A 6,596-nucleotide genomic window follows, 5' to 3' on the forward strand; every position below is an offset into this window, starting at 1 on the left:
TTCTCAGACTCACTGTATATAAAAGGTAAAATAAAATAGAACATAGTAAAAATGCTAATTTATGTTAAATTAGGGAAAGCCAAAGGATATGTGGTGATTTCTTAGTGACCATTAAAAGAATAACAGAAAAACAATTATGAACCTAATAGAATAATAAAAATATTTGACTTTTTTCAAATTGTTATTCTAAAAGAAGATCTTAAAAGGTATACAAAGAGTAAAATAGTAGATAGAAACTAAAATAAAAATTATATTATCCCCCCAAAAAAACCAAAACTAATGGCCTAGACAGGAAACCTTCGAAGAGAACTCCTAAAAAGAATGCGAGGATGGTGAATTGTCTCTCCACAGCTGATGGCTTCTGGGAGGGAAGGGGAGGCCTCAGCTCTATCTAAGGGGCCGACCACTGAGCGTCTGACCATGCTCGGTGAGGGTCTAGGCAACACAAATAGGACTTGTTTTTTGTTTTTCCTTGCTTTTTATTCTTTTTTTAATTTTACTTTTTCGGCGGGGGATCAGAAGAGTTGGGGGAGGATATGAGAGAACAGGGAAGTGAGTGTGATCTGGGTGCACGGTATCAAATTCCCAGAGAATCAATAAAATAAATGTTAAAAATGATTCTATTAGATGTATGTTATATGGAAAGGCCCATTTGAATAAAAATAAGCAGCTTTAAGCTACTTTCAAACGACATATTATAGAAAAAGCTCAAAAGAAAAGATATGATAGAAATAGATGAGAAAAGATGCTAGTTACATAAAAAAAAAAAGAAAGAAAGAAAGAAAGAACAGCGATTCCTAGAAATACCCCTTGCTTGTGATGGAAGAGCGTAAGTTTCTCCATAACAGACTGCAAGTGTGCAAGCGTTTGGGTGTAAGAGCCCAAACGATAAAAGTGGACGGACAGCACTCCATCGATACCAGGGAGGAGTTTGATACACTCCTCGTGGACATTTTCCAACAGGCAACCGAATCCATACAGATACTAACACTCAAAGAACTCTACACAAAATTGAGGGAAACAAAAATTGATATGAAGCTATGGCCTGAATTCATCATCTGTGCTGTGACCAGACACGGTGTCACTGTTTAAAACTCCACGGCATATGGATGCACACATATTCTCAAATGCCAGGGAGAGTTGCTATGTGTATTTATCCCCAAATGTGTGTGAACGAAGCTTTAAAATTATGAATGATTCTATGAGGGAAAAGAAATGGAAATTAGGACCTATTTTAATTTAAATAATAAATCAACACTTCAGATCCAACAATAGAGGTAAATCAGTGATTAGAGGAAATTTAAAACATAATGTATATGATAGTGAAACATAATGTATATGATAGTGAAAAGAAGACTAAAAACATGATATGAGCATATAAAATTATAAAACTATCAATTTTAAGGTAAACTAAAAGGAAATAAAACTAAGAGTAGAAATTTTAAAAGCAGGACAAAATACTGAAGGAAAAAAAATCAGCAAAACCCAAAGTTGGAGATTTTAAAATACTAACAAAATTGAGAATAAGAGACCAATTAGGAATAATTTAAAGTCAAGTAATCATATGGTCATATTCTGGATATTTGTGAACAAAATAGTCTGAAAAGATAAATTCTTGATAAACTAAAATAAGTTATTGAAAATGACACAAGAACTAGATTGTCTCTGTGGTATTCATTCTGTTAGTTAGAATTAATTTGACTAAGTCTTGAAACTTTTAGAAAAGGAAATTAAAAAAACCTTCTTCTTAAAATAAAGCCACCGTAAGCTTATATGAAATGCTGACAAATATAATTCAAGAATAGAACATTATGGAACCAAGATACAGAATTCCTAAATACACACTGAGATATTAAAGATAAATAGTACCAAACAGTACTCATTCCCAAAATGTAACGGTTGTTTGAAATTCAAACTTCAATTGATATGACACTCTCAGACAAATCCACAGGCAAGAGCTAGGCTAAAAATACCTGACCTTTATTCTTCAAAATGTCAGGACCTTGAATGAAGACAAAAATTTAGCACAACCCTCCACATGTTGAAGGACGTAGAGCAATCTTTTAAGAAATTGAAACATGTGACCCTGAGCTAACCCTGCACAGGACAGAAAAAAAATCAATAAGAGATACTATTTCAATCATTAGTTCTAATAAAATATGAATTATACTCTAAGTATATATTGTTTATTTCTAAATTTGTTCACTGTAGTTGGACAAAGAGTAGACTTTAAATTGTGAAGTTCCTACAGTATGACTTAACTTTGCTGATTTTGATACATCTGTCAAAAAATTACAGATTTAATTGTGGTCTAATAGACTTTTCTTGATGGGTCCAGAATGAAGCCAGCCCCATTCTATAAAACTGAGTGAGCTTCCTATGGCTAACTGCAGAACGAGCAGAGGAGGCACTAGCAAAGGGACGTGAAAACTCATTCCAGGTTACCTTTCGGCAAGGGCTCAAGCTGAAAAATCTTCTTTGGTATCTAAATGGGGATAGTGAGAATCCCTGTCTTCAGGAAAGGGATCAGTGATGAGTTGCTTTGTTTTGGAATCTGCTCCCACAAAGCTTCAGTGTGATTATTTGACTTTGAACAAGTTAGTTTTGTGTGTTGTCTGCTGAGGCCTTGTACAGCTCATTCCAAAACAAGGACCACTAGGAGTGTTTGCCTGGGACTACCAAGCCTAGGAGAAAACATTGATTATATTAAAGTAGGATATTCACATTTGCCTTCAAATTGCCAACTGGAAAATTATGAGCCAATCTAATCACAGGCAGGGTCATGTCAGGCGTATTCCATACTGCCAAGAAAGGACTGTCTAGGCCTCCCTTTTGTGTGGCAGGGCTATGAATACACTATGTCCAAATCATTTTGTGGGTTTTGCATGGTGAGTTGGCTCTTGAGCTTTCCCACCCACCCAGCCTATTGTATAATTGTTTTTCCCTGTTGCTTTTCTCTTGAATTACTCCCAAGACAGAAGAGGCATTTTTATTCAGGGACATTTTCACTCAACCATTCAGTCCTTGTAGAACAATGAAATCACAGTTCTGTGACTCTAATTCTCTTGTGTTTCCTTCGCTTTCCTGCCTCCTCTGATATCTACCTCCCTTGGGCCGAATGTGAGAACAGTACCTGCTAATCACTAAACGCCAGTGAGAGGAGAAACCACAGAAACCAAAGCACTTGCTTATTGCAGTAGTGCCGGAGACAAGTTCAGCTTCAGATAAATGTGAATCTTTCCCTCACAGTAGTGTAAAGTGTAGTATGTGTGTGTATGTGTATATATATGTGTGTATGTGTGTGTGTATACATATATATATATGTATACATGTGTATCTATCTTTGATCAAAACAGATTAGAAGACTTACTTTACAATAGAGGGACAAAATAATTTGACCATGAGAAAGTAACTGGCTTACAGTGAGAGAGGAAGCTAGGAGGCATATCTGCTTAAGTGGATATAGTTAAGAGATTAAATTCATTCCCGTTTAGCGGCTCTATGAATTTTTAGTTGATATGGTGGCGGAACACGTGGGCTCATGTTCATCAGTCTCCCATTATAATAGAATGAAAAAAGGTGCTACAGACCCAAAAGACAGAGCGAATAGAGGAAGTCTTCATTGACATATTCCTACAACTTTCAAAGGGTAGAAAGCAAGGGGTTGTGTGTGAAAAGGTGAGTATTGAGGGAAGTTTTCACCTGCTGGCTACGGAGGCAAAGAACTGGGTTTCCTGACTCAAACAAGCTATTACCTTCCCACCTTCTTCTAGGAGCAAATGCCAGGCTTGGAAAATCAGATCTTACTCATGGAATGAAGAATACCAGAAACAATTAGAAAATAATCTATAAAAATAAATGATTGCTCTGGTGAATCTTTAGCAAATACAGATCATAGCTAATGCTGACTTTTCGACCTTCATTATTTCCCCGAGGAGTCTTGGCAATTATCTTTTCCTTAATCACCTTCTTTCCACTGGGCGATGACAAGAACGGCTGGGAGAAGAGACTGGCTCTCCACAGAACAGGTATCATCCTTTTCATTGGTTATTGAATTCCTCCTCAGCTGAAGTCGCTTTTGATGTGCCTTTAAATGGGTCAAAAGTATCTTCACATCAGAGATCTGCGCACATCCTTCTTCCACAATTTTCCAATCACGCTCTTTCCAAGTCCCTAACCATCCAGCTAAACCATTGGCTACATCCCATGAATCAGTGAGCAACTGCTTGTCTGGCCACTCCTCCTTTCAAATAGAATGTATAATAATGAATACTGCCCAAAGTCCTGCCCCCTGTGAGGATTTCCCTTTACCTTTTAGGGCTATGCTGTCAAGGTATTGTAATGCTGTAGCTGCCTACTTCTGGGCAGAACCTGAATAACATGCAGAGCTAGCAATAAACCAGGCCCTAGTCATCTCTTCCCCAATCAGCTGGTCATGGATAACACCCCCTGAGGCTATTGGTTCCTGCTTTGCAGCACGCAGCGTTTTAACAGGAGTTAAAACCATAGGCATTTAGACAAATTCTTGCTTGTGACTTCAGGACCTGTTTGGGCCTGATCGCAAACATACCACTTCCGTTGGACAGTAGATTGCTTCAGTGTACATTATAACCTGATGGGTTTATCTACACCCAGCTCATGATTGGCAGTTCAGATTGAATGTCTTGACGGTTCACCGTCAAGCATTCAGTTTCCACTAAGGCCCAGCAGCAGGCCAAAAGCTGTCTCTTAAAGAGACATTTGGTATTTTGCAGTTGATGGCCGAGCCTTGCTCCAAAATCCCAAAAACTCCCTTCTTTGATTCACCTGTAGGAGCTTGCCAACGATTCCAAACTGCATCCATATCTACTATGAACACCTTAAGTACCGTCAGGTCTAACTGATCATATGATCCAAGTGGTAGAGCAGCCTGCACAGCAGCCTGGACCTGTTGAAGAGCCTTCTCCTGCTTCAGGCCCCACTGAAAGCTAGCGGCCGTCTGGGTCACTTCATGAGAAATATGCTGTCTCCAGAGTTTAAATAGGTCCACTAAATGTTCTGCTTCTTTCTTGGGCATACAAGGGGCCAGGTGCAATAACTTACCCTTCACCTTAGAAGAAATATCCTTGTATGCCCCACACTGCTAGACTCCTAAGAATTTCACTGAGGTAGAAGGTCCTTGAGTTCTGCTGGTATTTCTCTCCCATCCTCGGATATGGTTCTGTGTTACCAACAAGTCCAGAGTGGTTGCCGCCTCCTGCCCGCCTGATCCAGTCATGATTATGTCGTCCAGGGAATAGACCAATGTGATATTTCGTGAAAGATACAGATGAACCAGATTCCTTCAAATTAAGTCCTGACACAGAGCTACAAACTTATAATCTCCTCGGGGTAAAAGAGTAAAGGTACACTGCTGGCCTTCCCAACTGAAAACAGATTGCCTCTGGTGGTTCTTATGCGCAGATACCAAGGAAACAACATTTGCTAAACCCATAGCTGCATGGCTTGTACTAGGAGGTGTGTTAATCAGCTGGAGTGAGGGCATTGCGCCTGGTACAGCAGGTGCCATCAGAGTCACTACCTGACTGAGTTTTTCAGTTGGCAACTGCCATCCTCCATGACCCATTTGTCCTCTTCATTGACCAGATAGGAGAGTTAAAGGGAGAAGTGGTGAGAATCACCATCCCTGCATCTTTCAAGTCTTTGACGGTGACGCTAGTTTCTGCAGTTCCTCCAGGGATGCGGTACTGTCTTTGATTCACTATTTGCCCTGGCAGAGGTAACTCTCACAGCTGCCAGTTAGCCTCTCCAACCATGGTAGCCGTCACTCCAAGGGTCAAGGAACCAATGTGAGAATCCTGCCAACTCATTCTATCTATCCCAATTATACATTCTGGGACTTGGATAATAGCCACAGGATGAGACTGGGGATGCACTGGACCTACTGTGAATCACACTTCAGCCAAAACTCCATTAATCACCTCCCTCCATTATCCCCTACTTTGACTGGAGGGGCACGTGGTTTTGGTGTATCTAGAAATCAGTGTCAATTGAGAACCAGTATCCAATAGACCCTGGAAAGTCTGGGTTTTCTTTTTTTTTTTTTTCCTCTCCCCAAGTGTACTGTTACCCTTGGTAAAGGTCTTAGGTCTCTCTGGGGAAGGACTGTAGAAAGGTTAACAGTAAAACTCAAATATTTTAGCAAAGCCCTTCCTCGCGGGTACCTGAACTTTCCTCTATTCCAGAACTTCTGGATGTGTAAACAGGGTCATATCTAGACATTGGTTCACCAGCTGAGAGTCCCTTTTAGTGCAATCCACTCTGACCTTTCTTTCACATGTTGGTGAATTTTACTGTTAACACAGATCAAATAAAAACTCAGCGGGCTTCCTATTTATATCATGCCCGAAAACACTATGATTAATTAGCCAGTACCAAAGGTCCATCCTAATCAGGTCACCATAAAAATTACTCTGCCTGAGCTGCCCGTCACAGGTCAGGCTGTTATGGACATTACTTTTTCTGTGCTGCTTCTTACGATCTCTGGGATCACCTTGCCTTTGGCGATTCAATGCTGCCACCTGGCCCCTGCTACTTAGGGGTCCACTGAGGCCCAT

At 40.0% G+C, this 6,596-nt stretch overlaps 1 pseudogene; it reads right to left on the minus strand.

Moving 5' to 3' along the window:
- Positions 1-3,958: 3,958 nt before the first annotated feature.
- LOC125397496 (uncharacterized) lies at positions 3,959-6,596 on the minus strand (annotated as a pseudogene).

Source organism: Myodes glareolus, chromosome 15 (assembly GCF_982192425.1).
Source record: "Myodes glareolus chromosome 15, mMyoGla1.1, whole genome shotgun sequence".
Taxonomy (NCBI): domain Eukaryota; kingdom Metazoa; phylum Chordata; class Mammalia; order Rodentia; family Cricetidae; genus Myodes; species Myodes glareolus.